Source organism: Erpetoichthys calabaricus, chromosome 10 (genome assembly GCF_900747795.2).
Source record: "Erpetoichthys calabaricus chromosome 10, fErpCal1.3, whole genome shotgun sequence".
Classification (NCBI taxonomy): domain Eukaryota; kingdom Metazoa; phylum Chordata; class Cladistia; order Polypteriformes; family Polypteridae; genus Erpetoichthys; species Erpetoichthys calabaricus.
Window position 1 is genome coordinate 105456706 of NC_041403.2, and position 14842 is coordinate 105471547.

Below are 14842 nucleotides of genomic sequence, written 5' to 3' on the forward strand. Positions count from 1 at the left end.
CAAATATTTTATAACTGAAAAGTTTTTGATAATTTTTTAAAAGTTCATTTTTTGTTAATACTTTGCTTATTTGCTTTTCTGATTGTTTGATGTTTTATTTTTTGATTTTACTTGGTTTAATTTCTTCAGAAAAAAGTATTTCTAAAATACCCATGACCACTAAATTGAAATTATGTATTTATTATTTATTTAATATTTAAAAAATTAATGTGATACTGTATATTTATTTTGTAATGTCTTTGTGTAACTGTGATGACTTCCGTACGTTTAGTCTTAATCATTTGTTCATAGTTAAATAAAAAAAGAAAAAAATCATGATTTAAGTGATAAATACAACGAAGTGTGTGATTATAGTATTTTAATAAAATACCAGCAGTTCTTCCTTTCTAGATGTAAATTATGTTTTACATTATGGAGCTCATTTGTGCTGATATTTTCCCTAAGCAAAAAAATTTGGTTTGCTAAAGGAACTTTTAGGCTGGTAAAATGTAATCGGGGTTATCTGTGTCTTGCTTCTGACCGTAATATCATGAAAGGTGGATGATGACTGCAAAATATTTTCTGAAATTCCACTTTGATTTTTTTTTTTTGTGGTTTTAGAAAGGCACAAGAATGACATTGCTCCTCTTCATACAGTTTTTCGGGGAAAAACACACACACACACATAAAAAAGCAAGAAACCTTTTAGTAATGGTAGATGCCCACTAAATTAATGAAATTCTGCACCCGTTTGGCCTTATTTTTTGTTTTTTTTTAATCCACAAAGTGCCACTGCTCTCCAATTATCAAATGACTCTTAACTAACCTATTCCCCTTCTACTGGCTAGTGGAAGAATAAATGTTGATTGTTAGGAATATCTTTTCTTGCCTAAATGGCCATTAATAAAATATAAACTTGTGTAATAAATATACATACAAATATATATATATATATATATATTTTATTTTGATGTTAATTGCTTTGTCCTCAGCTGCTGTGTAGTTGCTCAGCGAAAGTAAACGTTACCATAAAATTATGACCATTTCCCTACTAGTAAGACCTTGTGAACTGTGGATTTATGCATTCCAATAATGGTAGAAAATAACATAACAAATTTAATTGATTATTTGTTTTGGTCTGTAAAAATTCAATAAAATGTTCTGTATGTTGTAATTAGGGATTTTTGAACAGTATCATATAGTCCAAAAGTAGATTTGTGTTTTGCTGACTATAAGAGTGCCTGCTTTTATATGGCATATCTGTAAAATTTAGCTTTGGATAGACCTGTCCAGTTCTGTGCATTTCAGACCCATTTGATGTTATTTAAATGTGCTGAAATGTCCAAGTTATATTATCTGTCATTAGAAAGAAAGAAAGAAAGAAAGAAAGAAAGAAAGAAAGAAAGAAAGAAAGAAAGAAAGAAAGAAAGAAAGAAAGAAAGAAAGAAAGAAAGATGTTATTGTTAGGACCGAAACATTTTAAAGCAATGGAAGAAATGTCTAATATTTTCATTGGCTTTCAAAGCAGAATATTATGTTTAATATAAGACAATAAAGCTTTGCCGGAATTCCTACCAGCTATACTAATTCTGAATATATTTAGCATTTGAGGGAGGTTCACAATATGATTAACTGGTAATGTTTGCATAAATTCAGATTTCTACACCTTGTGTTTTCCTTGAATATTTCCACACTGACTAGTCATTAAGAATTATCCAATACTGCTGTCCAAGTAATTTGGTGCATTGAGCTTGTAACCAGGCCAAGACGGCCTTCAGTAATATGTGGCGATAGTGAAGGCCCATAATGCATTTGAAACTCATGAATTTTCATTTGTACATAACAGGCTGCCTACTACATTTTGACTATGGATGCAATTTCTAGAAAGACAAAATCCCCCAGTGATCATACAAGGAAAATAACACTGAACACGTAAAAAGCTGGATTAAAAAGGTCAAGCTGAAGAAATGGTGTAGATAGCTAAGATTTATATTTTGATGTAGGATTTAAAAAGGAATCTTTAGAATGTTGAGTGTATCATTTGTTATCCTAAACAGAACCATGGAGTGTTCTCCACTGAAAGCTCCAGTTAGGTAAACCCATTTACATTTTGATAGAACATACATTAATTTTTTATGCTGTCCAATAATAATATGTATTTCTTTGATGCTCATTTTCTTCATTACAGCAGAGCAACATGTACATTGTGGTTGAATGTAGGTTTATTCATGTTGACAGATTCTATCAAATTGTTTGCTTGCTAAGAGATAGCACTGATCATAGGGATAGTCTGGGAAATGGTCTTTGAAGCTAACAATAAAAATATCACTGCCCTAAAAGAAGCGCCTGATTCTACAAACTAGAGCTGTCGTTAGCCTGTAGAAAGGACACTTTCGCACAAATATACAGCTTTTCTGTATCACTATCTTGGAGACAAGTCCACAGATGCTTTTACTTTCTAATTCAGCTCATGAAACCACTGTGATTTTCAAGTGTAGGTAAAGTCGGTATAAAGTTGTATTTTAGAATGGATTACCATATCAATGTTAATGGGAATTAGGCCATACACTTTGTTTTTTTTTATATGACTTTAAGTTTGATTTTGCAATAAGAATGCCAGTAGGCTGGAGTGATTGCTGGCCAATTAAGTTACTCATAATAAAGTAAACGCACGTAGCTGTTATTTGGAACATGTTTGTGTTTTCAGAAGAATTATTGGTAAATAATTAATAACTTCTCACTCACTCTTTTCATTTTTTATTCTAAGACTAATGCCTTAGTTCAGGGGTGGGCAACACTAAAGAGATGATAGCAAATAAAACTCTTTTGCAGCACAAAGGCAGTAAAAATGACATCACAAATCACAACTGCTTTGATCAGATTATAAATATTACTGCTCTTGTGGATCCACATTTCAATTGGATTCACTTTAATGTGCAGTCTTGTTTTGTACAGAATTTTGGTTTGGACCAGCCAACCAAAGTCTAGACTTCATGTACATATAATTTACTTGTTACTTGTTCATGGAATTGATATTGCTTCAAAGTTGAGTTTTATGAGTTTAATGCTGTGAGTGCCTCACATTCAGTATTACATACTGGTCCACACCCAGCACATTTGGGACGTTTAACTGTCTCCTGAAAAGGCTGTCCACATGAACTAAGACTCAAAAGAGAACTCTGGAAATGGATTGTTCTTTTACTTTATCTGTAAATACAAGCAAATAAAACGCAAAAATACCTATACAGACAGCTACCAGCTCCGCAAATTAAGCATTACAATTTTGAAAGGAGCTAATGACGCATGTTGCCCACCCCCTGCCTTATTTCCCTTAGAAAGCGTGATAGCGTAGTTACTGATTTTTCAAAAGAAACCAAGAAAGGCATGTATTTTTGGTAGGCTGGTAATTTCTAAGCTGATAAAACCAAAATTCACAAGTAGGTACTGTAGCTTAAATCTGTTTAGTTTTATCACTTGTGCCTTTCTTACATCAACATAAAAAGGCAAGAAGGATACCGTATGTGTTGTTTACATTTGGGAACTGGGTTCAAATATAACTCAGGATGATGCAATGGAAAAGTCAAACCCTGTTCAGTTAGGGTGTCAAAATAAAAAAAATGAACTGCATTGCTGCTAGAAGTGCAAAGAATAGACAGGAATATAATTATGACTGATTAATGTGTTTTCGTAACATTTTCATTTAAATGCTGAAGATAAAAAAAAAAAAAAAAACTGTGATTTGATATGATGATTCAGGTACCAAACTGCATTTATAGTTCTTATTTTAAGAAAATGAAATAATGCACAGATTCAGGGCATTATTAAACTTGAGTCAAATACTCTGTAAAATTTGTACTAAAGAGCATTGTTATTGTTATTGTAAAAACAATTTACTTACATGCAGAATATGTATAAATAAATATAAATATATAATATATGTATACTGTTAGGGCTTGTTCTGTCAAGCACTAAATTTTTATGAAGGTGAGATATTTTGTACCAGTGATTATTTAGATAACCTTTAGAATATCAAAAAAATTACTTCCGCCAATATTGGTACGATACTTCCACAAACGATGTTCAAATTTTGTCAAAGATTGAATTTTTTTTTTTTGTTTTGTTGTTGTTTTTCCTCCCAGCTGAGAATTTTTTAACGCAGGTCAAGCCCTGGCAGTATTCTTGCCATCACTGTTTTTAAAGTGAGCACTGTAGAGCCACATCGTGTTTGAAGTAATGTTTGTAAATCTGTATGTCTGTATCAGTGTTAAAAAGATGGAAGCCGATGTTGGAAAGTTCATGAACTGTGATCCATTTTTATGTTGGCAAAATAAAAATATAAAAAAAAAAAAAAAACAGTGTTCCTATTTGTTCTTCTTTCTGTCTTTTCCACGTACAGCAGGTAAAATAATCGCCATACCTGTACTGCTAACTGTGCCTAACACTTTGAAAATTAAAAAAAAAAAGAAATTATTTTATGAACTGATTTTTTATTTTTAAGAAAAATGATTGTTTTGTCAAATCCAAAACCAGTTATTACCTAACAGTGCTGAAGGTGCAGGTGCCTCTGCCAGCAGTGTGGGGCACTGGGCAGGAACAAGCCAGTCCAGCACAAGTCCCATTCCTGCATTCCTTAAAGTGACCCGCTCGCTCAGAGCATGTGCACCACACAGAGACAGAGACCAGGTCGGGATTTGAGCCCAAGAGCTCTGAGACATCAGGGCTAACAACTGTGATATAACCCTGCCTTACGCTAAAAGAGAACAGGCCTTCAACCAAACAGTTGGTGTAAGAAAACACAGTGTACAGAAAAATGTAATTAGATTCTCTGAGTTTGTCCTCTTAAACCATTTAAAACTGAGCAGAATCTTTTCATAGATCCTGACTAACAGCTGCCATGGCTTCAATTATATTCACAGCAGTCACATCATTTTGATAATTAATTTATTCTTAACTTTCATCCAAGCTCCTTTTTACAGCACACATAAGTTATACAAGATAGTTTGCTTGTAGCAGCAGGTGATTTATTTTTAATAAATACATTTGGAGTAATGCCTGGACATGCTCCTTTAGCACACGAGAGGATGACAATATTACAATCTGATGTGCTTAACTAAGTATATTAACCTCAAGCATATCTTCTAAACCCATGTGAATAAAAAATTCCAAAGTTGCCCTTTTGATTAAATAAAAGTTGCTTAAAACATTAATGTATTCATCAGCCAGGGGGTGACAGATGGGAGCTGAGTTAAATCTTTCATAAAAGAGCTTCTCTCACAGCAGGAATTCTGGCTTCCAAACTCCACACTAATCTCCTAACGTATACATCTGTTTAGGACCACTAGTTTGACAAAAACGACTACAGCTAACTTTTAAACACCCCACACTTAAGTTGTTCCTCTGGAGTAGTTTTCAAGGGCCGTAATCAAACATGCAGTTTATTTGTCATTAAATACAATTACCTCATTTTCGGCTACTTTAGCATGATAAATAGTGTCACTAATCTTGTTCTCGGGTAAAATAAACCTGAAGACCTTCTACCAAAGCTGAAGTGTCTGCATGATGACTCTTGTAATAAATCTGAGGTACAGCTAATATTATTTAGTCTTTAAAAAATCCACAGGCTTGACCAATTTACTGTTCAGTGGCAGCCTTAAAAGTTGTAGCCAAAAGGGAATTTAGAAGTATCCCAAACACAAAAGTGACCAATGGGGTTATTTCAATTCAAATTTTACAATATTTACAATCCACAAATGCTAAATATGTTGTTGTTTCGCTAAATTGTATGTTCACTATGTATTCCTGAAAACATGCACAATAACCTTTATTGAAAATTGTTGAGGAGAAGAACCGCTTTTAAATTGTACCTCCAGAATGTTCAAATAAATTCATAGTTTGACATTTTTTTGTATTAGGTAAGCACAGGGAGATGCAGTGCTTGGCAACGCTGTAATGAAATAAGTGGTTTAAAAAAACAGACTGAAAAGTCTATCCGTCTTGATTTTATATAGCACCTGCACCCATCATGGAGAGAACATCATAAGGTACTTAATACATTTCAAAATTGAAACGTTAAATAGAAAACCTTTCAACACATTACAAACAAAACACTAAATGCAAATTGCCTTTCTTAGTTAAATTTCTTCAATTAATACCCCTGCATGATGGACTTAATCCAAAATTGCGGTACCATTTATGTGAATCTGCACGGTATGCAAAATGAAACTTCATCCATCTTCTAAATAAATATATTTTTTTACAGGGTCTTAAGAAGTCAGCACCAATCCTGGCAGCATTAGGTACAAAGCAAAATTCAAACCTGTGGAGAACAAAAGTCCTTCAAAAGACACCTTTACTCGTTCCGGACCAATTTACACTCAATAATGTACCAAACATCTTTTGGAAGTGGGAGGAATGTTAAGCACTCCAAAGTAACCCTTGTCATTGAAGTACGAATGTGCTAATTATGCTGAGGACTGAACCCACATATTTAGGAGAGTGGCACAACACTGTACCACCATAAGAAATTTAACAAATGAAGAGACCGTTCATTCAATCAGGCTTGTTTGTTCAGCTAATAGCTAAGCTGTCCCAATATCTCATCCAGATACTTCTTGAAGGTTGTCAAAGCTTTTGCTTCAACTACAGGTCTCAGTAGTTTCTCCCAGATTCCCATGACTTTTTGCATCAAAAGGTCATTCCTGCCTTCTGTCTAAAATACACCTCCCCTCAATTTCTAATGGTGTCCTCGAGTTCATGATTCACCATTAAACTACAGTAGTAGGGTTTTGTACCATGTTAGCCATTATGGATGCAATGAGAAGTCGGGCAAAATTATACCTTTTTTTGGCTATCTAGAAAGATTATGGGCAGCACGGTGGTGCAGTGGGTAGCGCTGCTGCCTCGCAGTAAGGAGACCTGGGTTCGCTTCCCGGGTCCTCCCTTAGTGGAGTTTGCATGTTCTCCCCGTGTCTGCATGGGTTTCCTCCGGGTACTCCGGTTTCCTCCTACAATCCAAAGACATGCAGGTTAGGTGCATTGGCAATTCTAAATTGTGCTTGGTGTGTGGGTGTGTGTGTGCCCTGCAATGGGCTGGTGCCCTGCCCGGGGTTTGTTGGGATATAGCGGGTGGATGGATAGATAGATTACAATATGCAAGCGTTCTAGGCAACTCAACCCCCTTCTTCAGTCAGGATGTAATCAATCAAAGAGTTCTCCTCGATCTGCTTTACGAATGCCTTTGAGAATTTGGAAGACCAGGATTAGGTCCTCAAGTAGTCTCCTCTGCTCGAGACTAAACAGGTTAATCTTTGAGTCCGTCTTAAGTCATGGGATACACTTGGTTGTTCTCCTCTGCACAGCTTCCAGTGCTGCTATGTCTTTCTTGTAGTGTGGTGACGAGAATTGCACACAATACTCTAGATGTGGTCTCGCCACTGCATTGTATAGTCTGAGCATAATGTCCCTTCATTTATATTCAACAATTTTTATGATATAACCTAATTTTGAATTTGCCTTTTAATAGCTCCGGCCTATTGCTTAGATGATCAAAATGTGTCGACATAAACCCCTACATCCTTTTCAGAGATTGCTTCCTTTGGGATAGTGTCTCCCATCTTGAACAGTATTTTTTAATTGATGTTCCTTTTGCCTACATGCAGCACTTTGCCCTTTTCTACATTAAACTGCATTTTCTTGTCCAAATCTTCTTGAAAAGTTTTTGCTGCCTCATCAGTGTCTACAATGACTTTAATTTTAGTATTAGTGAATTCATAAGTTTACTAACTATACCAAAATCTATTCCGTTAATATAAATGAAGTCCAATGACAGACCTCTGAGGGACTCCACTGATGACTTCACTCCACACGGAGCATTCTCTTCTTATTTGTACTCTTTCATACTACCAAAAAAAGCAAAGAAAAAGAGCAATTCCTATTGTTTTAAAAGTAACTCTGTATCACAATATGCCTGAGGCGGATGTGCTTGCCGTAAGCAGGATGCACTGCATTGGCAAGGTTGCCTTTTTAAATATAGTTGTGATAAACCATATGCACTTTATTTTATATTTAAACACAATTACCTTGGAAGTTTTTCTTTCATTGGTGTACTAAAGAAATAAGTTAACTAAAAACTGTTTTTTTTACCCACTCTTGCTTGATATGTTTTAAGTGACATAGAGTACGGCCTACGTATTGCATACACCAAACAGAAGAGCCGGCCCTTCTCATACATTCTGTTGCCAAACATCCCTCAGCTTCTTGTTTGCTTTGATTATAGCTGACATAATCAGAAATGGTCATGACTGCTCCTAAGTAAATAAATCACAGTATTTTGTATTTTTTGTCAGGTATTTGTATATTTTGCATTGAAGGAATGAATATTAAGATTAAAAAGTCCGTATTAGTATAAGCCACTGTAATGTGGACTATTCATAAAAAATGTAATGATTTAATAATAAGCAAGAATAGTTGTGTGAAAAATATTTGAAATATTAAAATGTGCACTTCAGTTTAAATGTTTAAAGTCTAAATATTCTCTCGATTGCAATATAAATTTTTCACCCTCTGAGAGAGGTCCATAAAGAGCTAGATCCCTAATAAAGCAACAAAAATCACATAAATAACATCCTATTTATATTCACAAACCTTGAAATAGTCTAAAACAATGCCCCATATACTTGTATTTTTTAACCTTTTCGGGGTGACTCTTAGAGGGCTAGGAATCAACTTTCAAAAATATTATCATATTTGTGATCAGCAACCTCGAAATAGCATAAGATGACACTCCGCATGCTTATATTACCGTTCCCCATTTTCTTGAAGTGTTGTAAAAAGGAATAACTTTGACCCCCTTGTATCCCACTGGGGGTCAGTTGATGCGGCATGCAGAACTTTAAGTCCATCTGGTCATTTTTGCTTAAGACTCCTATTCGTTTACTCTTTCTCATAAATGTGTAATTTGATGAACAAAACATGGCCCGAAATGGCCTAAAAATGAGGGGTTTTTGAGGTCTAGAGGGCCAAAAATAGGGGAGACCCTAAAAAGCATAACCGGAAATTAAGACGAGTCGAACGGTGTATCATATGTTGGAGTTTTCTCATACTGATAAGTCAGGAGGTGCCAGAAAAAAAAAGAAAAAAAAACTGAAGTGAATTGAAGTTGTTCAGAAGTAATTCTTATGAATAAAGTATAATATAAATATACAGGGATGGACAAAAGTAGGTTTACAGTTGTAAGCATGCACAACACAGAGCTTATTCTTGTATTATTATTTATTTATTAGTTATTGTATTTTTTTATTTGTATTCTTTTATTGTTATTATTAATTTTGTTATTATCAAGTAGACTAGGAGAATGTAGGTGGAGTGGTGGCTCTGAGACTAAGGATCTGCACTGGCAATCGAAAGGCTGCTGGTTCGAATCCCGTAAATGCCAAAAAGAGATTGTGCCCTTAAGCAAGGCCCTTAACCTGCAATTGCTGAGCACTTTGAGTAGTGAGAAAAGCGCTATATAAATGCAAAGAATTAATGTGTAAATAATGAAGGCCAGCAATTTGAGCACTTATGTGATTTTACCTAAGTGCACTGTGCCACTGTGACATTCTTTTGATTTAATAAATTTAATAAAACTATTGTAATAATCATAACTTGCATGTCTTTTTCCATACAGACAACTGTAAACCTGCTTTTGCCCACTTATTAATGCAGGATGTAGATGGAGGTTTTTTGATTCCTGGATGAGATGAGTTGACCGGCTGACACAGAGGAGAGGGAAAACAAAAATAAACTCCTATGATGGACCATAGGAGAAAAATAAACCTCTGGAGGGTCACGGTTGGAAGATAGAAGCAAGCAAATCAAATAGTTAGGTCTGATGTTAGCCAATAATAAAGGTGTCCTTGTTTCCTCTGGTACCCCATGTGACTGCAGGACAGAGCACTTTGAGGAGGTGTGGGTGGAATAACAGCGAACTTGGCAGAGGTCATTGTAGCCATTAGGGGGTGGCTGTGTACTCGGAGTGGTGCCATGCGACTTCTACTTGCCCCAATCGTCTGCAGTATTTTATTCCAGCTCGTTTGTCTTACATCGATACAATTTTGCTTTTTTTGGCTGATGAATCAATAAACCTTTCACAATAGTATGGGCGATCTAGCTCAATAAATGAATAAATTAGCAAAATAACACACAGATTTCTTAAACAGTAAGTAATTTTAGGCCATGTGCCAAAATAATAACAATATTCCATCATACTCAAAAAACAAAATGGCATATAGTTCTTTCAGTCACTAAGTTTTGTTTCTTGCATTTTTTTGTGTCAAGCAGCACAGAGACACAATAGTTTGTGCTCCTTTCTCAAGACTCCAGGGTCCTGAGTTTCCCTCCCACATCTGAAAGACATGGTGGTTTAGTTAACTGGCAGCTCCAAATTAGACCCAACTGGGATCTTAACACCATCTAGTGGTAATTAGATGGTAAAAACTTACACAACTCTATGTTCACTACTCACCACTTGTAGGCCGATCATGCAAAGACACATTCCAGCAGCCATCTTTGTGCACCTATAGCGTATTTAGGCTTGCATGCACCTCAGACCTACTCCATTAATCTGCTGAAAGTCAAGGCACCCCACGTGTATTCATGCCTTTAAGTTATCATTCAAGGACTTCATTTCATGTACAATACATTATTTAGCTATCCACAAGTACTTGTGTAAAGAATGAAATAGTGAGTGGATGAGTATGTACCCTACAATGAACTGGCCTATCATCTAGAGTTAGTTACCATGTGCATGATGCTGCTGGGAAGAGCTCCATGCCCCACAACCTTGAACATAGCTATAAAGGTTAGAAAATAGATGCACAGATAATTTTTGTCTGCATCAGATTAAAAATGATAGTATAATGCTTCGCTCGCCCAATCCCATCCCCCACCCCGCCCCCCCAAACCCCCCGCCCTCCCCGCGGGGCGGGCTACACGTCAGCCACTTCCTGTCTCTGCCAATAGCGTTGTGAAGGGGGGGCTGAACACGCACTAAGAAGATGCGGACAGATCAGCTGCTAGCTTGTTGCTGCTGCTACAGAGCTGCGTGATCTGCTTGTCGCGCTGCGCGTCGATCATTTAAAAGCTTGTACAGCAGCTGTCCTTTTGTCTCACTACTTTGTCTTGCGGGACATCAAAGTGTCTTCCGAGAAGATCACGCCTTGACCCAAGTTTTTTTTTATTGTAATAGAGAGATATCATTTGAGCCTAAAATTATGATTGGCATGTCACTGATGACTTCTTCAAATCGACCACCATCATACCAGTGCCAAAGAAGTCATCAGTGACATGCCTGAATGACTACTGGCCAGTTGCACTCATGCCAATCATAATGAAGTGCTTCGAAAGGTTAGTCATGTCACACATAAAGACTAATCTCCCTGCCTCGCTTGACCCTCTTCAGTTTGCATACCGCTCAAACAGTTCAACTGAGGATGCCATATGCTCTGCCCTGACACATCTGGATAAAAAAGACACATATGTCAGGATGCTATTCATAGTCTTTAGCTCCACCTTCAACACAATTATCCCTCCAAAGCTGGTTGTAAAACTGAGCAGGTTGGGCCTGAACACCACCCTCTGCAATTGGATCCTGGACTTCTTGACAGAGAGGCCCCAGTCAGTTCGGATAGGCTGCAACACCTCCAGTATCATTACACTGAGCACTGGAGCGCCGCAAGGCTGCGTGCTTAGTCCACTGCTGTTCACCCTGCTGACTCACGACTGCACAGCCACGCACAACACCAACCACATCATCAAGTTTGCGGATGATACAACGGTGCTGGGACTGATAAGCAGGGATGATGAAACATCATACAGAGATGAGATGGAACGGCTTTCTGCATGGTGTAAAGACAACAATCTATCTCTCAATGTTGACAAGGCAAAAGAGATAATCATGGACTTCACAAAATCACATCCTGCCCACATCCCACTCAGCATCAACGGTTTAGATGTGGAGACTGTTAGGAGTACCAAGTTCCTTGGTGTGCACATAACTGAGGAACTTACGTGGACCCATAACACCTCTTCACTAATCAAGAAAGCCCAGCAGAGACTACACTTCCTGAGGCGACTGAAGTGAGCAAGTCTTCCCCCTTCCATCCTCACCATGTTCTACAGAGGCACCATTGAGAGTGTTCTGACCAGCTGCATCACTGTCTGGTATGGCAACTGCAACATATCCGACCACAAGCACCTGCAAAGGATAGTGAAGACAGCAGAGAACATTATTGGGGTGCCTCTCCCTTCACTACAGTACATATTTTACAAACATAGTGTCTGCAAGGCCTGCAGCATTGTGCAAGACCCCTTACATCCCTCACATGGACTTTTCACACTTCTGCCATCCAAGAGAAGATACTGCAGCATCAAAGCCAGATGTGCCAGGCTGCAGGAGAGTTTTTACCCCCAAGCTGTTAGACTCCTTAACACCATGCTGCCCCCTGGGATCTTCCACACGGCCTCAACCACCTCTAAAAACACTTTCCTGCAAAGACTAGTGTGCATGTAGAAAAAGAACTGAAAATATCTCATACTGATTTTAAGGATTTTGACACTCTTGAAATCCTTCTGCTGTGAAACATTCTGACCTGTCATTGTTTACACATGTCTTAAACAACTATTATCATACACTGATAATTTCTGTATTATCTATATCTATTATTTATTTATTATATTACATATCTTGCACATCAATATTGCTGCTACTTCTTTGTCTTGTTTTTGCACAATGTCTTGTCTTGTTTGTGTTTTAATTTTAAATTTAAATTTTAATTCTATTTTTAATTTATTATTTGCACATCATGTTGTTACACTGTGCACCCTGAGCTTTGCAATTACGTCTATCTGTATACTTGTATATGGCTGAGATGACAATAAAGTTCACTTTGACTTTAACTTGAAGTTTTTTTTATTATAATAGACAGATATAATTTGAGCCTAAAATGTGCTGCCAAAAACAACCACTAAGATGGCACCTTTTTAAGAAAAACTTAAATATACTCAAGGTCAGTTGACGAAAGTACCCTTAATAACTTTAAATTCTTTAAATATGCTCAGATAAAATCCCAATCTATTGAATCCCAGAACTGCAACTTTAAAGGATGAAGGCTTCTTTTTTCAGTTTACAGTCTAGAGTTTCTGTACTAATCAATGGACACATAGTATGTGCAAGGAGAAAAATCCATTCTGTTCAGTCTTCATATCCATTTCCTCTTTAGATTAAAGGGGAGTCAGAGTGTATTCTGGAATCTACAGGTCACAAGGAAACAACTGCTGCTGGATGTGACACCAACTCACTGCAAGACAGATAAACTACAGTCGCGTACCATACTTATAGTGGGGGCTGGGTGGTCTCGTGGCCCCAGAACTCCTGCTGATTTTGGTTTTTTTTTCTCTATCCATCTGGAGTTTTTTTGTTTTTTTCTGTCCTCCTGGCCATCAAGCCCTACTTTATGCTTTGTTATTTAGTGTTGCCCAATCTTATTTTTATATTTTTCTTTTTTCATCTTGTAAAGCACTTTGAGCTACATCATTTGTATGAAAATGTACTATATCAATAAATGTTGTTGTTGTTATAAATCCAAAAATCCTGCTGAAACTGAATGAATGGCTTCTGGTTGTTTGAAGGAATTGGAATCTCTAATGGAAAGCCAGGCAAACAATGGGAGAGCATGAAAGCCGCATCCAGAAAGCATGAAGTCTATAAGTAGCACTAGAGCTTCTTGTCAATGGATGAAGAGCTCACTGATATAATTGACCATAAATATCAGAAAGCAACACCACTTTAAGAAAACAGGTAAATCCTGGTTTTGTCCACTAGATAAATCAATATATTTTTCATATGCTAATTTATGCATAAAATTAAATACAAACATGGTAACATGAAATTAGTCTCATTATTTTTAAAGGCAAAATTGCGTCTTAATATAAATGCATGGAGATCTATCACAGTTTGCTTAGTGTTGTATCTGTGTTTCTTTCCCTTAAATAAATATATATCCCATTTCGACTGTTGGATGTAAAGACAAACACTACACTTATTTCAGGCTATCTTTAGTCTCCAAAATGATAGAATCTCAGATTAGTAAATCAGTTACCTTGCCAGCGATACCCTTTGAGTCTGACAACTGAAAGCATCGACTATCACTTGGCTAATATACTAAAGGTGTATAGCTCTTTCTAGAATTTCAGTAACTTTTGATGTTACTTTTATTTACGGGTACTGAATAATCAATTTACCTTGCAAATTAATGTCATCAGTCATAAGAAATTAAACTCGTCCATCAGGTATCTTATATCATTTAAAACCACCTTAAAGGGTATTCTTCACCCAGGATAGATAGATAGATAGATAGATAGATAGATAGATAGATAGATAGATAGATAGATAGATAGATAGATAGATAGATAGATAGATAGATAGATAGAAAACTTTTATTTGTCCCCATATTAAGAATTTACAGAAGTTCAAGAAAAATAGAAAAAAAAAATATAACAAACAACAATTCCCTCAAAAACACACAAGACTTTCTGGCTTGGTTAAAGATAAGAGAGCTGTTTAGCCGTTTGAGATAATCCATCCATTTTACTTGATGAATAGCACAAGAAATGACTAGATAAATTAATGGCATGGTGGTGTAGTGGTTAGCACTGCTGCCTCATATATCCAGTACCCAGTTGTCTGTGTGGAATCTGCATGTTCTGTTAATGTCTATGTGAGTTTTTCTCTGGGTACCCAGGCTATCCTCCCATCTTGCATAAGACACAGAACTTACTAGTGAACCTCCTACAAGGAGACAAAATAAAGCCAGATATCCAGCAA

The 14842-nt window shown here is 36.5% G+C and overlaps 1 long non-coding RNA gene across 1 annotated transcript; it reads left to right on the top strand.

Moving 5' to 3' along the window:
* Positions 1 to 11: 11 nt before the first annotated feature.
* Positions 12 to 3601, top strand: LOC127529420 (uncharacterized). The gene is made up of 2 exons (XR_007936105.1): positions 12 to 1337; positions 1402 to 3601. It is a non-coding gene; the product is annotated as an uncharacterized LOC127529420 (long non-coding RNA).
* The last annotated feature ends 11241 nt before the right edge of the window (positions 3602 to 14842 follow it).